This window comes from Pseudophryne corroboree, chromosome 2, assembly GCF_028390025.1.
Source record: "Pseudophryne corroboree isolate aPseCor3 chromosome 2, aPseCor3.hap2, whole genome shotgun sequence".
NCBI lineage: Eukaryota > Metazoa > Chordata > Amphibia > Anura > Myobatrachidae > Pseudophryne > Pseudophryne corroboree.
In genome coordinates, this window is record NC_086445.1 from 915,035,599 (window position 1) to 915,055,463 (window position 19,865).

Genomic DNA, 19,865 nt, shown 5'->3' on the forward strand with positions numbered 1-19,865 from the left:
AACAATTGCACTCTCAAGTTAGTATTCTTACCAAACAGGTTCAAATGCAATTGGTCAGTGCTGGAGTGATTAAATATTTTTTAAAAGCATAGGCTCGTAATACCTAAATTCAATTGCTGCAAAACGAGATAAATACGATATCCGGACGCATGGGATGCCAGCGATCATATAACTGACACTGGTATCCCGAAGCACAGAACCTCCCCCCCCCCCAACCCTAATCCTCCCTTCCGCCAGCCTAATCCTAATACTCTCCGGTGATGGCTACACTTAAACCCCCTTCCTGCAGCCTAAACCTAACCCTCCCACCTCGCAGCCTAATCCTAACACTCCCCAGGGGTGCCTAACCCTAACACCATTCCCTACAACCTAACCCTGGTCCTCCTTTCAATGCAGCCTAACCATCCCCCACGCAGCCTAAAGCTAACACCCCCTTCCTTACAGCTTACCAAGCTGAAGACTCGTTAGAGTTCATCCGGTATCCCGGCGTTGGCATTTTGATACATGATGGGATGTCAAGTGCCGGTATCCTGAATGGATCCCTGTAAAACGGCTCTCAGTAAGACAATTACAGGTCTATTCAACTGAAGTTGGAACTGCCGTCTAGTCGTAAAGACAGCAGCTTCTGACTTTTTTAGGTCGAATCATGATTCGACCTATTCAACGGGGCTGCCGTTTTTCTGATTTGTCGGCAATTCTGACTTGATGGAAAGCACGTGGATTGGCGGATTTGCCGCAGATCCACGTATTTTTTCAGATTTGTAGCAAAAAATCTAATTTCCGACAATGTCAGTGTGACTTTAAAAAAGTCAGATTGGCATTATCGAAATCGGGCAAAACCAGTCAGATTTGCCCACAAATTGAATACTGCATTGTCGGATCCTCTCCATCGGAGAGGATCCGACATGCATTGAATAGACCCCTAAGTCTCATGTTAGTATTCTTACCAGACAATGTCAATCCAATTGGTTAGTCCTACAGTATAAAATGTTTTTCAAAAACGTCTATCAAACACTATAGGCAATTATCAGCTTGATGCGTTTCATCATGTATCTCCATTATTTCATCAGAGTCAAAGCTGGGTCAAAAACATTTATGTTACGTTTAATTTCTCAATTATAGTAATCTGACGTGTTTTAATTGAAGTTTGATCTCTGGCTATGGGCAAACATGAATCTAGTAATGACATATTTAGATAGAAAATATAGCTATTTTAATTAGAGTTGTCTTGTTTGGAATTGTCAAAATGAGTTTAAATATATTGGGAAACATATAGCCGTACAGAGAAAATACTTTGTTTATAAATAGATGCATAGTACCTATAGAACATAGTGATACACTGTGAAATCCTTACCTTTTGCACATTACAGTGATTTAATACTTTGTAGAGCCACCTTTTGTTGCTTTTACAGCCATCAGTCTGTTTAGATATGTCTCTGCCAGCTCTGAGCACTTAGATTAGGGGTTTGGCTTTATTATGCCAATGCCAGAATGTCAACACTGACATAATGGAGACATTGTGGGGGAGCTTCAAATGTTTGAAAAATCAGTTGGGAGTCTGTTTTTTCCTATCTAATAGGGAAAAAAACAGACACCCAACCAACTTTTCAAACATTTGAATCTCCCCCTGTGAATGTCGACAGTCAGCATGTTGATAGTGCAATTTGCTATGCATTTTTCATCTAGGCCTAACCACAGCCTAGCCCTAGCTCTAATCTAACACTAACCCTAATGTTGACATTCTGACAGTGTTGCATTATAGGCCTGACTCATGTTTGTAAGTAAAGCAAAAAGCAAGCAACTGGATAAAACCATATTGCACTGCAGGTGGGGCTGATACAGGGGTGTAGCGACAGTGGCTCCGGGGGAGCGCGAACTCCGGACGCCCAAAAAGTTAGAGGGCTGTAGTACCTCTTTCTGCTTCTACAGAACCTCTTTTTGCCCCGGCTGCTGTAGCACCTCTCCCTGTCCCAGCTGCAGCAGCACATCTCTACATTGATGCTGCAGCATCTCTCTCTGCAGCACCTCTTTCTGCCCCGGCTGCTGCAGCACCTCTCTCTGCTCCGGCTGCTTCAGAACCTTTCTGTGCCACAGCTGCAGTAATGCAATTCTGGTGCACTATTTGTATTGAGAATTTGGAGGGGGGTTTAGGTCTGTGGGGGAGGTCACATTTGGGGCATTATTTTCATTGAGGTATTGGGAGATTAACAGATCTGGGGTGGTCAATTTTGGGGCATTTATTTTTATTCAGAGATTGAGGGGGTTACAAGGTCTGTGGTGGAGGTCACATTTGGGGCTTTATTTTCGTTAAGGAATTGAGTGGGTTGTGAGGTCAGGTCAGTCGGGGCATATATAATGTTTTAATTTATTTGACTTAAACATTAGTTAAATACAGCTACTTCCATAGCGGCTGTACCATGGTGTAATGTGTATAAGGGGATCAGCCATAGTCTAAAGGGTAGGCAAGTATACCACTGCCTGGACCTGGAGATACTTGTCTGCGTTCCTGTCAAGCCTGCCCCCATTGAAAATGTCCCGCCTTAGAGGAGAGTTATTAAGTATGCTAGACGAGGTGGCGGCCATTTTGGAAGGGACATTTTCATTGGCGGCAGGCATGTCGGGACTGCAGACCTGTAATGGCTGAAGGGGAGGGGGGTAGGGATCCCTTAAAAACTGACAGGAACCATGGGGCTCACCTGAAATTTCTTGGGTGGGGGGGCGGCTCCTAATTTATAGTTACACTGCTGCTTGGGTTGTACAGAACCTCATTAAATAAAGAATGTAGAATCTGGGGGCACCAAGAAGAGGAAGTTTATGGGAGCAGCTCTAATAAAGGTGCAGTCTTTTGAGGGGGTGTGGTCTGTTGAAGGGGAGGAGTCTGTTGAAGGGGGCAAGATCCTTCAAAGGGCCTGCCCATGTTCCTGATAGAACAGGAACATGGAAAGGAGGGGGACAGTGATTAGGGGTAGTATCTCGATTTTAGTCAAGGGGACACAGGGACAGTGACTGGTAATAACAGTACAAGAGGACACAGGCAGTGTAGATGTGTAACAACAAAATCAGGATGACACTTGCAGCATCAGTGTAATTACAGGTCTTTTACTCAGCATGAGCCAGACACCAAGTGGAAGTAACAGGAGACAAACAGGAAGTGAGTCACCTCGGCATGACATCATCTCCCATGATGCACAGCATGCATTTACATCCCACATAGAACATAGATGAAACAAATGCAACAATGTGACAATGTTAGGCGTGAACAAAAGAAAAGACATTATACAATAAAGTCTTGGAACTTTGGGTTGGGTTTGGACACACGGCCCGATCTGGTAATGGTACACTGGGAACCTGTAGGCATGTCGACTGTGACACCAGAGGGCTCTATTACTTCAGAAGTGGTCTCTGAGGAAGGACTGTCCATACAATGCGAATCATCACTGACATTGGTTGCAGATGTGGTAGAAACAGATGAGTCAGTCTGTGTAGATCTTTCTTCAGGTACACATAACAGATGGCGGTTGTTGCGTTCATAGAGGGCATTATCAGACTGTACCATGTATCTTTTTGTATGACCTGCAGGATGCTGAACCACTGCCATTCTGTCAAATCCTTGCTCGGTTTGCATGCGGACAGGCCTGGAGACAGTGGTGGCAGGCGGTATGCTGATCTGTCATCAGAAGCTTTGGCAGCCATTCTGCGCTTGCTGATATTCTCCCGTACCTGTGGCTCTACTCTGGGTTGCAGGAGCTGCTTTGCCATTGGGATGGCAAAGTATATGTCCGATACATCTCGTGCACACTTCTCCATTAGGTGCTTTGCAGAGCGGACTGCATGCTCTGCCAATCCATTTGACTGTGGGTAGTGTGGACTACTAGTGATATGCTGGAAGTCCCATGTATTCGCAAAGTCCTTGAACTCTCTACTCTTGAATTGCATTATCAGTAATCAGCTGCTGTGGGGTGCCATGTGCTGCAAAGTGTCTCTTCAGCTTTGCAATGACCATTTAACTTGTGGTGCTGGGCAAGTAGTTTATCTCGAACCATCCTGAATAGGAGTCAACTAGTACCAGGTACTCCTTCCCCCTCCATTCGAATAGATCAGCTGCAAGAATGGACCACGGAAGATCAGGAATGTTATGGAGCAGCATGGGCTCCTGTGGCAGGTGTAGATGCAAGGCATTGCAGGGTGCACAAAACGAGACAGCGCAGTCAATTTTACCGTACATGGAGGGCCAGAACGTGGTTTCACGGGCCCTACGCTTGGTAGCCTCCAGGTCAGGATGGCCCTGGTGCATCTGCTGGGTGTAGAACGTCTGAAGGGCAGCTGTAATCATGAAGCGATGACCCCGCAGGATGACACCATCGGACACGGTGAGCTCATCTCTCATACAGTAGAAGGAGCGAAGGCAGTGCGGCAGTTCCTTGGAAGAGGATGGCCAGCTGTTGAGAATTACAGCAGAGAGACACTGGCAAAGATCATCCGCAAGTGTAGCAGCATGCAGCTCTTCCAGCCACTTGGTAGGGAGCACCTCCACAGCCATGACCTCATAGTCATCCTCAGCAGTGTTCATGTCAGTAGTCGAAAGGAAGGCTCGAGATAGAGCATCAGCAACGTTAATTTCTTTGCCTCGCTTATATATAACATCCAGGTTGTACCGCTGCAGCTTGAGCATCATGCCCTGAATACGGGAAGAAGCAGAGTGGATGGGCTTCTTCAGTATGGCGATGAGAGGCTGATGGTTGGTTTCCACTGTGACAGGACGGCCATAGATGAAGTCATGGAAACGGTTGCAAGCGAACACCAGTGCCAACATTTCTTTCTCAATTTGTGCTGGTTTCAGTGTCAGTGAAAGCCCTGGAAGCAAAAGCCACCAGTCTGCGGTGTTGGAGGCACACGGCCCCTAGACCACTCTGTGAAGCGTCGGCAGAGAGGACTACCGAATCATGCACATTGAAGTATTGCAGGACCGGTGGATTTGTCAGCATGGTCTTCAATCGATCAACAGCAGCCGTGTGTGCATCCAGCCAGCACCATTCCAAGTCCTGGTGGAGTAGCTGCCACAAAGGTGCCATGGTTTCACTGTATTGCGGAACAATTTTAGACAGGTAGTTGGTCATCCCCAGGAATCGCTGAAGTGCCTGCTGCTCATTGGCATTTGCTGGGTGGCAGTGATTTTATTCGGGTCCGGTTTGACGCCTTGACTAGTGAGCACGTGGCCCACGTACGCCACTTCTGAACCTCTAAACTTGCATTTGTCTGGGTTGAGCTTGAGGTTCAAAGCACGGGCCCGTTCAAGTACCTGTGTCAGGATTCTGTAACTTTGTTTGTCCCCGGAGGGGGCACTAGTGGGTCAGTGTAGGAGTGATAGAGGAAACGGGGAGACTGACGAAAAGTTCAACGCATGTGCGCTTGATATTTATTATCACACAGGGACAACGGATGACAGGAACAATGAATAATAACTTAATCCGATAAATGAATATTTCAAAAGTCACTGGTAACAAATGAGCAATGAAGATGAACTTGTTACTTGATATAAATGATAAGGCAATAATGAAATCAGATGCAGCAAATGAAACTCCGATATATAACAAATAGCAATCAAAGCACACAGTCTCTGTGGAAGCACACGTCTTTAAGCCAAGCAAGGCCCTAGCAGGAGACAGTTCTAACACAGCAAGTTGTTAAGTGCTGAATGCAATGCACAATGCTAGATGCTGGTAATCAGGTGCACAGGCTGAGTAATGGAAGAACACCTGAAGAAAGTCTCTTACTGCAAATTGGTGTGCGGACTGTACTGGAGTTTGTAGCAAACTGGAACAATGAAGACTGGAGACTGGAACACAGGAACTTGCACACTGAATGTGACTCGCAGGAGAGCTGGAGTGGTTGCTGGTACTTGTAGTTCCACAGGAACACTGGAACAGGGAAACAACTTGGAGATGCCAGAAATAGGAGATTGCTGGAAACAAAGGATTGAAGACTGGAACCTGGAACTGGAACGGCTGGGACCTGTAGTTCCATAGGTCCAATACACAGGGGTATCTCTGCAGACAGAGGACTGCAAACAGGAGACGCCTGTTCACAGAATGTGACGTGTTGTCCAAGGCGATGAGACTGAGCCAGGAACTGGAGTTTACTTTATACCCCTTGGTCTGTGATGATTGGATGTTGCATCTCTGCAGCTGGATTAGGTGTTCAGATCAGCTGTGAGTTAGCTGAAGCACTGTGTACTCCAGGCTGCAGTAGACTGAAAACTGGAACTGGAACTGAACTGAACTGCTGGAACCTGTAGTTCCACAGTAGTGATGCGATGGAGAATGCAGATTCCTGACAGTACCCCCCCTTTTATGGGTGGGCACTGAACACCCATGCTGGAACTTGGAAGGCTGAATGTGAAGTCTCAGAAGACAATGTAGGACACTTGAGAGTAGAGGACTGGAATAATCATTCATAAGCAGGAGTAGAATCAACTTGAAATACTCTAGGGTGGAGAGAGGACGTCATCTCCAAAACTGACAGGAGTTCCTTACTTGACACACTGGAGAGAACCACATCGGGTTCGGAGGAACTGGAATCGGTAGGAACCGACGGCGACTTTGGACAGACGGATGGAACTGGGATTTGTCCAGGACTACTTAAATTGACTTGAACTGAAGGAGGCTGATCTGTACAGACGGATGGGACCGGATTGGGTCCAGAAAAGCTTGAACCGCCTGGAACCGGAGGAGTCTTCGGACTGACGGATAGGACCGGATTTGATCCGAAGATGCTGGAATCGGCTGGAACCGAAGGAGGTTTACTGGAATCGGCTGGAACCGAAGGAGGCTGATCCGGACAGACGGATGGGACCGGATTGGGTCCGGAAAAGCTTGAACCGGCTGGAACCGGTGGAGTCTTACTGGAATCGGCTGGAACCGAAGGAGGCTTACTGGAATCGGCTGGAACCGAAGGAGGCTTACTGGAATCGGCTGGAACCGAAGGAGGCTGATCCGGACAGACGGATGGGACCGGATTGGGTCCGGAAGAGCTTGAACCGGCTGGGATCGGTGGAGTCTTACTGGAATCGGCTGGAACCGAAGGAGGCTGATCTGGACAGACGGACAGGACTGGATTGGGTCCGGAAAAGCTTGAACCGGCTGGAACCGGAGGAGTCTTACTGGAATCGGCTGGAACCGAAGGAGGTAGCTCATCATTGGAAACAGAGCTACTCTGGCTGGCTGGAACCAGTGGAATCTTTGGACCGACGGCTGGAACCGGGTTAGGTCCATTGTTACTTGACTCTTGATCACTGAGTTGTGACACCAAACTTTGGAGTGACCCTGACCCCACACTCTGACCACCGTCCGGGTCCATGGGCCTTGGACAAACTGTCAGGATTCTGTAACTTTGTCTGTCCCCGGAGGGGGCACTAGTGGGTCAGTGTAGGAGTGATAGAGGAAACGGGGAGACTGACGATAAGTTCAGCGCATGTGCGCTTGATATTTATTATCACACAGGGATAACGGATGACAGGAACAATGAATAATAACTTAATCCGATAAATGAATATTTCAAAAGTCACTGGTAACAAATGAGCAATGAAGATGAACTTGTAACTTGATATAAATGATAAGGCAATAATGAAATCAGATGCAGCAAATGAAACTCCGATATATAACAAATAGCAATCAAAGCACACAGTCTCTGTGGAAGCACACGTCTTTAAGCCAAGCAAGGTCCTAGCAGGAGACAGTTCTAACACAGCAAGTTGTTAAGTGCTGAATGCAATGCACAATGCTAGATGCTGGTAATCAGGTGCACAGGCTGAGTAATGGAAGAACACCTGAAGAAAGTCTCTTACTGCAAATTGGTGTGCGGACTGTACTGGAGTTTGTAGCAAACTGGAACAATGAAGACTGGAGACTGGAACACAGGAACTTGCACACTGAATGTGACTCGCAGGAGAGCTGGAGTGGCTGCTGGTACTTGTAGTTCCACAGGAACACTGGAACAGGGAAACAACTTGGAGATGCCAGAAATAGGAGATTGCTGGAAACAAAGGATTGAAAACTGGAACCTGGAACTGGAACGGCTGGGACCTGTAGTTCCATAGGTCCAATACACAGGGGTATCTCTGCAGACAGAGGACTGCAAACAGGAGACGCCTGTTCACAGAATGTGACGTGTTGTCCAAGGCGATGAGACTGAGCCAGGAACTGGAGTTTATACCCCTTGGTCTGTGATGATTGGATGTTGCATCTCTGTGAGAGCTGGATTAGGTGTTCAGATCAGCTGTGAGTTAGCTGAAGCACTGTGTACTCCAGGCTGCAGTAGACTGAAAACTGGAACTGAACTGAACTGCTGGAACCTGTAGTTCCACAGTAGTGATGCGATGGAGGATGCAGATTCCTGACAACCTGGTGCAGTCGCTGGTTGTGTTCTTCCTTGGTGCCGAGGATGTCATCGACGATGATTTCAAAGGGATAGCCTGCAAACAGTTGCTCCATGCAACGCTGGAAGACCTCACTGCCCGTAATGATTCCATAGGGCATGCGAAGGAAGACATACCGCCCTATCAGGTTCATGAAAGCGGTGAGCAGGGAAGAAGCTCTGTCCAAAGGGATTTGCCAGAATCCGCACTTTGCATCCAGGGTACTGAAAACTGTGGCACCTGGCATGTCAGCAATCACTTGCTAGATGGTGCGGAGAGGGTGATATGGACGCAGCAGTGCTTTGTTCAACTGTACTGGATCAATACAAAGACGTACAGTCCTTTTTTGATGCGGCCACCATGGCGGACACCCACTGTGTTGCTTCCTCTATGGGGGCAATGACACCCAATTGAGTCATCCTGTGGATCTCTTGAATGATTTTGTCTTTCACTGCGATAGGAACCCTCCGGGGGGCACAGACAGTAGGTACAATGGAGTCATCCAGCCTCATATGGTACACAACAGGAAGCTTGCCAATTGTACTGCAATCAAAAAAATCCTGAAAGTCTTTTATCTCTGGGACGGTCATCTGTAATGCGTGTACCTCAGGCCCCAATTTCAGAAGGCCTAGCTTCATACTGTCAGGGAGGCCTAGCAGTGGTTTAACCTTTTGATGCACAATGTGGAATAGCGAATCAGCACAGGTAAACTTTAGCTTTGTGGTACCCAGTGTGGTGATCTGGCCACCATAAACTATCACGTTGATCTTGTCTCGTGGGTTTATCTGTGCAGTTGGATCTATTTCACGTAGTTGTTTGGAGGATATGATATTGCACTTCGATCCTGAGTCTATTTTGACTATGGCCACCTTGTTCGTATCTACACTATCACAAACTGTCATGCAAACTGATTCATACCCTGTCTCCGTTTCAACCTGGTTAATCCGCCGGGGTGAGCGGCTATAGCGCGACTTAGACTGTCGCTTTATGGAAGTTTGATCTTTGGAGCGGCAGCACCTTGCAAAATGATTCCAATTGCCACATGCATTACATCATATGCAGGGCAGCTTTGTTTGTCAGGAGGGTGCTGTGCCGTGCAGTTCCCACACATGGAGGATCGGCGCGGAACGGCTGCCATGACACACACCTCAGCGTTCTTTCTTAGTTCCCTTGTGCCCTTTTCAGACTGCTCATTTAACATACAGATATTTATGGCAGTTTCTATTGTGAGGCCCTTCTCCTGCAGCAGCTGTGTATGTACCATGTCGCTGCGTATGCCGCATACGATTCTGTCACGGATGAGCTCCTCTGTGAGGATAACAAAATTGCACTTCTTTGCCAGCAGCTTTAGTGTGGAGACGTAGGACTGTATAGTGTCATCACTCTTTTGGTTTGTGCTGTTGAAAACATGCCTGTCCATAATTACATTCTTTACTGGCATGCAGATCTCTTTAAACTTTGCAATGAGGATGTCAGGATCCTCTCTGTCTTCTCCGTCAGCGTATACAAAAGCATCTGATTTGTCCACAGCATCGGTGCCTGCGAGGTTCAGCAGCGTGTATGCCTGGACTTTTTTTATTTGTCTGAAAGACCTGCTATGGAGTATATGTGCCATTCCCTTTTAAACCTCAGCCAGTTATTAGCCATGTTTTCATCAAATATCAGCGGATCTATTCTCCTAAGACCTTGTGCCATGGCATCCCAGTTCTGACACCATGTAGATGTGTAACAACAAAATCAGGACAACACTTGCAGCATCAGTGTAATACAGGTCTTTACTCAGCATGAGCTAGACACCAAGTGGAAGTAACAGGAGACAAACAGGAAGGGAGTCACCTCGGCATGACATCATCTCCCATGATGCACAGCATGCATTTACAGGCAGAGTGACATATACAAACACAGGAGACATATTTAATAGACAGACATACTGTGCGTTATTTATGCTACAAAAACGTGACACATAAAAGCCTCTCACAAAACATAGGACAGGGGTACACAGGTACAGTGACACAGAACAATGGGATACAGGGACAGTGACACTGACAGAACAATGGGACACAGGGAAAGTGTCACTTGCAGAACAAGGGGAGCACAGGGATAGTATCACAGAACAATGGGACACGGACAGTATCACAGAACAAGGAGACACAGGGACAGTATCACTTACAGAACAAGGGGGACACCGGGACAGTATCACAGAACAATGGGACACAGGGACAGTATCACAGAACAATGGGACACTGGGACAGTATCACTTACAGAACAAGGGGGACACAGGGACAGTATCACAGAACAAGGGGGTACAGAGACAGTATCACAGAACAATTGGTCACAGGGACAGTATCACTTACAGAACAAGAGGACGTAAGGACACACTGGCCCAAATGTATTAAGCCTTAACAAGAGATAAAGTGGAGATGAATAAAGAGCCAGCCAAAAAGCTCCTGTCATTTTTCAAGCACAGCATGTTACATGGCATTTAGGAAGCTGATTGGCTGGTCATGTATCACTCTTTAACCATCTCAACTCTTGTTAAGGCTTAATACATTTGGGCCAGAACAAGGGGATGCAGGGATAGATCCGGTATGTATTCTCGGCAGATGGGATGCTGGTTGTCAGTATAACAACAGCGCATGTCAGAAATCCCGCTCAGGCACAAACAGCAGCTTAGGTGGAGAGTCCTCTTTGTCCCATGATGTTAATTAGGGAAGGCTGTACCGAGCTCCGGAACCAGATAACAGCAGGATGTCCACGAAAGTAGCCCAGAGATGTGATGATGATAAACGGGAGAGCAGTACGTTAACGCGTTTCAGACAACTTTGTCCTTCGTCAGACGCTTCTGACGAAGGACAGAGTTGTCTGAAACGCGTTAAGCGTACTGCTCTCCCGTTTATCATCAGGCACCAGGGGAGACACCTGTTGTCTGTGGGATGAATAAGCCCATTGTGATGCCTTGGCAAAATACCAAAAAAGCCACCTCTTCGGTGTGGAATTATTTCTCCCCAAATCCGGATAACAGGTGTCAAGCCGTGTGTTGCCTCTGTCAATCTGTCATAAGTAGGGGTAAGGACGTTAACCACCTAGGTACATACTCCCTTATATGTCACCTGCTGCGCATTCATCAGAAGTCAGTGTCAAGTTGTGAAACTTTGGGTAAGAGCATAAGCAGTCCACTGACACCTAAATCCCTTCTTTCTCTTGTACCCAAGCTCCTGCAAGCCACACCACCAACTTCCTCAACATGAACTTCAGCAGCGGTGGCAGCAACAGCATCAGTAGGCGTACCACTCAAGGATCCTCCGAAGGAATCCCGGTTAGGAGAGGACTCCTCAGTCTTGCCAGTGAAATGGCCTGCAGGACTACTGACGTTCCTAACTGAGGAGTCCTCTCCTAACCGGGATTCCTTCGGAGGATCCTTGAGTGGTACGCCTACTGATGCTGTTGCTGCCACCACTGCTGCTGTTGTTGCTGCTGGGAGTCGATCGTCATCCCAGAGGGGAAGTGGAAGACCACTTGTACTACTTCAACTAAGCAACTGACTGTACAACAGTCGTTTGTGAGGAAGATGAAATATGACATCAGTCATCCTGTTGCAAAGCGGATAACTGAGGCCTTGACAGCTATGTTGGTGTTAGACGTGCATCCGGTACCCACCATTAGTTCAGTGGGACTTAGAGAATCATTTGAGGTAGTGTGTCCCCGGTACCAAATCCCATCTAGGTTCCACTTCACTAGGCAGACGATACCGAGAGTGTACAGAGACGTCAGAAAAAGTGTCCTCAGTGTCCTAAAAAATGCAGTTGTACCCACTGTCCACTTAACCACAGACATGTGGACAAGTGGAACAGGGCAGACTAAGACCTATATGACTGTGACAGCCCACTGGGTAGATGTATTGCCTACCACAGCAACAACAGCAGCGGCACCAGTAGCAGCATCTCGCAAACGCCAACTCGTTCCTAGGCAGGCTACGCTATGTATCACCTCTTTCTGTAAGAGGCACACCACTGACAACCTCTTACGGAAACTGTGGGACATCATCGCACAATGGTTTGCCCAGCAAACACTCCTGAACCTGCCCTGCCATCACCTGAAGCAAGAGGTGATAACGAGGTGGAATTCAACACTTTATATGCTTCAGAGGGTGGAGGAGCAGCAAAAGGCCATTCAAGCCTATACATCCCCCTACGATATAGGGAAAGGAGGGGGAATGCACCTGACTCAAGTGCAGTGGAGAATAATTTCCGTCTTGTGCAAGGTTCTCCAACTCTTCGAACTTGCCACACGTGAAGTCAGTTCAGACACTGCCAGCTTGAGTCAGATCATTCCCATCATAAGGCTTTTGCAGAAGTAGCTGGAGAAATTGAAAGAGGAGCTAAGACGGAGCGATTCCGCAAAGTTTGTGGGACTTGTGGATGGAGCCCTTCATTCACTTTGCCAGGATTCAAGGCTGGTCAATCTGTTGAAATCAGAGCACTACATTTTGGTCACCATGCTAGATCCTAGGTTTAAAGCTTACGTTGTATCTCTCTTTCCGGCAGACACAAGTCTGCAGAGGTTCAAAGACCTGCTGGTGAGAAAATTGTCAACTCAAGCGGAAATGTGACCCGTCAACAGCTCCTCCTTCATTTTCTCCCGCAAGTGGGGCTGCGAGGAAAAGGATAAGATTTCCTAGTCCACCCGCTGGCGGTGATGCAGGGCAGTCAGGAGCGAGCGCTGACATCTGGTCCAGACTGAAGGACCTGCCAACGATTACTGACATATCTGTCACTGCATATGATTATGTCACCATTGAAAGGATGGTGGAGGATTATATGAATGACAGCATCCAAGTAGGCATGTTAGACAGTCCGTATGTATACTGGCAGGAAAAAGAGCAATTTGGATGCCCTTGCACAAACTGACTTTATTTTACCTAAGTTGACCCCCCTCCAGTGTGTACTCCGAAAGAGTGTTTAGTGCAGCCGGTAAACTTGTCAGCGATCGATGTAGGAGGTTGCTTCCACAAAATGTGGAGAAGATGATTTTCATCAAAATTAATTATAAATTCCTCCGGGAAGACCTTGACCAGTAATTACCTCCAGAAAGTACACAGGGACCTGTGATGGTGGATTCCAGTGGGGACGAATTAATACTCTGTGAGGAGGGGGATGTACACACTGAAAGGGGTGAGGATTCGGAGGATGAGGTTGACATCTTGCCTCTGTAGAGCCAGTTTGTGCAAGGAGAGATTGATTGCTTCTTTTTTGGTGGGGGCCCAAACAAACCAGTCATTTAAGCCACAGTCGTGTGGCAGACCCTGTCGCTGAAATGATGGGTTTGTTAAAGTGTGCATGTCCTGTTTATACAACATAAGGGTGGGTGGGAGGGCCCAAGGACAATTCCATCTTGCACCTCTTTTTCTTCTTTGCATCATGTGCTGTTTGGGGACTAGTTTTTTAAAGTGCCATCCTGCCTGACACTGCCGTACAACTCCAAGGGTACTGCCGTATAAGTCCAGGGGTGTTGCTGTATAAGTCCAGTCCCGTGGTGCTGTCTTGTGCTGCATCAGTCCAGTGGTGGTGTCTTGTGCTGCCATAAGTCCAGTGGTGGTGTCCTGTGCTGTATATTATTTACTCCAAATAAAAGGGTTATATACATTACTTATATTATTATCCAAATAAGTTTTACAGGGTCTGCCCTGTGTGGTGTAGGGGTACGCTCGCCTGTGCTGCATATAATTATTATAGCGCCAAATAAAAGGGTTATTATTATCCAAATTAATTTTACAGGCTTTGCCGTGTGTGTGTGGTTTAGGGGTACGCTCTCCTGGGCCATTCCGAGTTGTTCGCTCATTGCCGATTTTCGCAACGGAGCGATTAAGGCGAAAATCCGCATGCGCATGTTACGCAGTACGTATGTGCTAAGTATTTTAGCTCAAAACTTAGTAGATTTACTCACGTCCGAACGAAGAATTTCCATCGTAGAAGTGATCGGAGTGTGATTGACAGGAAGTGGGTGTTTCTGGGCGGAAACTGTCCGTTTTCTGGGAGTGTGCGGAAAAACGAGTGTCTGGAGAAACAGGGGAGTGGCTGGCCGAACGCAGGGCGTGTTTGTGACGTCAAACAAGGAACGAAACGGGCTGAGCTGATCGCAGTGTAGGAGTAAGTCTCGAGCTACTCAGAAACTGCTAAGAATTTTCTATTCGCAATTCTGCTAATCTTTCGTTCGCAATTCTGCTAAACTAAGATACACTCCCAGAGGGCGGCGGCCTAGCGTGTGCAATGCTGCTAAAATCTGCTAGCGAGCGAACAACTCGGAATGACCCCCATTGTGCGTATATTACATCTTGGCAAATTACAGCACGTCCCATGTTGTTTGTGCCGCACACTTGTGTCGCTTAGCTTAGTAATACAGCTACCTCATTGCACCTCTTTTTCTTCTTTGCATGATGTGCTGTTTGGGGCCTAGTTTTTTAAGTGCCATCCTGTCTGCAAATGCAGTGCCACTCCTAGATATGCCAGGTGTTTGTGCCGCACACTTGTGTCGCTTAGTTTAGTAATACAGCTACCTCATTGCACCTCTTTTTCTTCTTTGCATGATGTGCTGTTTGGGCAGGGGTGTATCTACCCATTGGCCAGGATGGCACTCGCCAGGGGCGCCAGCCGAGGAGTGCCACTCTCGACCAATGAGTGGAATCACTTAGTAGTGGCATCACCTGGGCTGGAAGATCTCACAGTAGGCAGGAACAGGCGCGTGTGTTCCACACACCGCAATGCACTTGTGAAGAACGTGAAAGTAAACTACAGTTCCCAGCAGCCCTTGCTGCCGGGAGCTCCTGGCAGCAAGGGTTGCTGGGAGCTGTAGTTAACTTTCACTTTCTTCACAAAGTGTGGTGCGGTGCAGAAGTGTGGCGTTCCTGCCTAATGTGCAATCCTCCAGCCCAGGCAATGCCCAGCTCATGACATTAGGTACTGCAACATATTAATTGATATGTGCTTTGAGAGGGGGGGACTATATGCAGGGAGGGCGAAGGACTATATGCAGGGGGGGGGGGGATACTATGTGCTGGGAGTGGAGAGGACTATATGCAGGGAGGGGGGAGACTATATGCAGGGAGGGCGAAGGACTATATGCAGGGGGGGGGGGGGATACTATGTGCTGGGAGTGGAGAGGACTATATGCAGGGAGGGGGGATACTATGTGCTGGAAGCAGAGAGGACTATATGCAGGGAGGGCGAAGGACTATATGCAGGGGGGGGGGGGGATACTATGTGCTGGGAGTGGAGAGGACTATATGCAGGGAGGGGGGATACTATGTGCTGGAAGCAGAGAGGACTATATGCAGGGAGGGCGAAGGACTATATGCAGGGGGGGGGGGGGATACTATGTGCTGGAAGCAGAGAGGACTATATGCAGGGAGGGGGGATACTATGTGCTGGAAGCAGAGAGGACTATATGCAGGGAGGGCGAAGGACTATATGCAGGGGGGGGGGGGGATACTATGTGCTGGAAGCAGAGAGGACTATATGCAGGGAGGGGGGATACTATGTGCTGGAAGCAGAGAGGACTATATGCAGGGAGGGGGGAGACTATGTGCTGGGAGGGGAGAGAATTATATGCAGGGAGGGGGGAAACTATGGCCCTCATTCCAAGTTGTTCGCTCGTTGCTGAGTTTCGCTATATTGCGATTAGTCGCTTACTGCGCATGCGCAATGTTCGCAGTGCGGCTGCGCCAAGTAAATTTTCTAAAAAGTTAGGTATTTTACTCACGGCATAACAAGGATTTTTCATCGTTCTGGTGATCAGAGTGTGATTGACAGGAAGTGGGTGTTTCTGGGCGGAAACTGGCCGTTTTATGGGTGTGTGCGGAAAAACGCTGTCGTTTCTGGGAAAAACGCGGGAGTGGCTGGAGAAACGGGGGAGTGTCTGAGCGAACGCTGGGTGTGTTTGTGACGTCAAACCAGGAACGACACTGACTGAACTGATCGCAGTGGCAGAGTAAGTCCCGAGCTACTCAGAAACTGCAAAGAAATTTCTATTCGCAATTATGCAGACTGAATTATTACAGTCTGTATGATGACTCTATTTGTGCTTTTTGATCAAGTGATTGATGTCTTGGTCTGTTTATCTATATTTCTATGCTCTATTTCAGTGTAATGTCACAGTGGTGTATGTATTGCCATGACAACAAGCGCACGGACGTGCGATGACGTCATAGGCGGGCGCCCGACCCCGGAAGCTGCATCTGGCGCCGGTGAACGGGTCCTACACGTGTATGGTGGCGGGTATATAGGTAAGTCACTTGTGCTTATCTGTATCCTGACGAAAAACCAGTAAAGGTTTGAAACGTTGATATCCATTCAATGTCTCTGTGACTGTGTCCTGTGTGCCGCTGATGAGGATTCTATATATATATATATATATATAACTGCAGCAATTAGGCGGCACTCACGGCGTGAAAAAACGACAGACAGCAGTCTGGGATGCAATATCAACGTTTCAATGTCATGATAACATTTTCGTCAAGATTCCTGATGAAAATGTTATCATGACATTGAAACGTTGATATTGCATCCCAGACTGCTGTCTGACGTTTTTTCACGCCGTGAGTGCCGCCTAATTGCTGCAGTTATTATTGGACACAGCGCATGCCGTGAAAGGATCATTGCTATATATATATATATATATATATACATATATTTATTATTATTTTTTACAGAAAATAGGCTAAATAGTCTTCCAATTCCTTATCTGACCAGCAGAGGGCAAAAAGGTATTTTCCAAAGGGGAACTAGCTGACTCACGTATCAATATGCTAATTTCCCTTCCGTAAGTGTACCGGGTACATTAGTTGAAGGGGATCTAGATGCAACCAAAAACAGCTGTAGGAAGACCGTCTTATGCAGCCCAAGCTCAGACCACCTGTGGCTGCCTACACTGCTCTCCCTGTTACATACAGATTGCAATCCTAACAGGATCTCCAACAGTAGGATAGGCCATTGACTGATGGTTTGCCCATGCTTAGTGTCTGATTAAGACTAGTTGGGGCCCCCACCAATAAAAATTGACTCGGCCCCCACTGCTGCTATTACTGTGCCCTTAGGGGAGCAGGAGAGAGAGAGGATGTCAGGGAGAGGGTTAGAGAGAGGGGGGAGTGAGAGAGAGAAAGAGGGAGCGGGGGGGGGGGGGGCAGGGAGAGTGTATCGAGAAGAGAGAGAGTTTCACAGAAAAGGGGTCAGCTAGAGAGAGACAGAGAGATGCTCTGGGAGATAGTGTCAGATATAGAGGAATAAAAAAGGGAGAGAAACAAATGGAGAGAGAAGGGAGCAAGAGAGAGAGGGTGCCAGGGAGGGGGAGCAAGGGCAAGAGAGAAAAAACACTACCTGTTACAGCATCAGGTATCTGATGGGCACAGGCACTTCATGGCAGTCGGCCCACCCCCTTACCCTAACATCTGTGAATCGGAGCATTATGTCCACAAGGGGGTGGGCTCTGATAGCCAGTCACGCCCACCCATTGTAGATACAGTGAGAAAACAGTCTCTGTCTCAAAATATCAAATTTATCCATCACTGGCAGCAATACTTCTGGGAGTTTGCCATTAAGGGTGTAGAGTGGGATGGGCCGGGGCAATGATTTGTTCAGCAGTGTGTGTGGCCCCCAGGGAACTGCCCCACCTATAATTTGGCCCTGCCCATAGCTGTATCATAGTAAGGGGTGTAATGTGGGTGGAGCAGTTGAAGCTCATATTCCGGGCACGGACACTATCTTGGGGCACTAGCTGGGGAAAATTAGTGGTGTTTCTTTTCTCTCACAATGGGGGAAATGTATCAAACCTTGAAGAGACTAACTGTATGTTACAGACTAACTGCATGAGTTTAAAAAATGAATACATCTGCTCCTTGGAGAGAGATAAAGTGGAGAGAGATAGCATATTAACCAATCGGCTTTTGTAATTTTTTTTAAACACAGCCTGTGAAATTGCATTTACAGTAGGAGCTGATTGGGTGGTACTTTATCGCTTTCCACTTTATCTCTCTCCAGGTAGAGCCCACATTATGCCAGGTAGAGCCCCTGATAAACATTATGCCAAGTAGATCCCCCGAGACACTTTATGACAGGTAGAGCCCACATTATACCAGGTAGAGCCCCTGATACACATTATACCAGGTAGAGCTCATATTATGCCAGGTAGAGCACCTGATACACATTATGCCAGGCAGAGCCCACATTATGCTAGGTAGAGCCCACATTATGCTAGATAGAGCCCTTGAGACACATTATGCCAGGTAGAGTCCACATTATGTTAGATAGAGCCCCTGACACACTTTATGCCAGATAGAACCCACATTACACCAGGTACAGCCTCTAAAACACTTTATGCCAGAGAGAGGAAGGGGGGGGGGGGGTGCTGAGAGGTGTGTGTGTGTGTGTGTGTGTGTGTGTGTGTGTCTATCTGTCTGTGTCACTGTCACTTACAGAGGGGCCGGATGCTCCTTGCAGCCACAGATGGGGAGGGATGGACAATCCCAGCAGCCTCACACCGGGAAGCACACAGTGTTCATATTATAAGTTGCAGCGCCTGGATAACGATCTATCTCACACTCTAGCAAGTATACCGGGCGCTGCAGTACTATTTCGGTGCAGCGCTGTGCGGACCAAACCTGTGGGTGTTGCCGGCAGGTCGGTGCTCACACTGCACATGCACTGTGGGCCAGGCACCGCTGTACTGCCAGGGACTGTTCCCTAGCAGAACAGAAAACAAAATATGGGAAGTGCTGACTGGAGCGGCCCAATTCACAACACATTGCAAGCCGCATCATGTACTCTCATTATTGTACAGGAATTGACTTCCCCAGAGGCAGAGTAGCCTCGCTCAGATCATGTGTGATGTACAATAATACAGCGTCCGTCAGCCAGTGATGATGCAGGTGGGCAGGCAGGCAGGGTGTGCAGCTGTCATGGGCTACAGTGAGGTGAAGGTGCATGGCTACCAGGGCTACTGTAAGAATTCGCTTTGTTCTGTATGAACTAAAGGTTTCTGTTCAATAGATCTACAGTATTTAGAGAGTCGCTATGTCGACACCAAATGGTCGACATGCATGAGGTCGACATGGACAAAAGGTCAACATCGTCATTAGGTCAACCTATAAAAGGTTGACACGTGAAAAGGTCAACAGGTACAAAAGGTCGCCACATACAGTGACCATACAGTGGCTTTCTTAAGCATGTCAGTGATAGCAGCTCTGTATTCAGCTGACACATATCGCACAATCTCCAGACATGGATAGCGCAATCTTCAGTGGATACCAGGAACTTATTGTTAGTATCAAAAGCAAGGTCTGCGATGACTTGTCCGTGCACAGATCGGAACTCTTCCTCGAACTCTCATGTTTGTGCATAGTACACCCAGTGGTGCAAGTATGCGGGTACTGTACGCTCGGGTTCGGAGTACCCTTAAGAATATG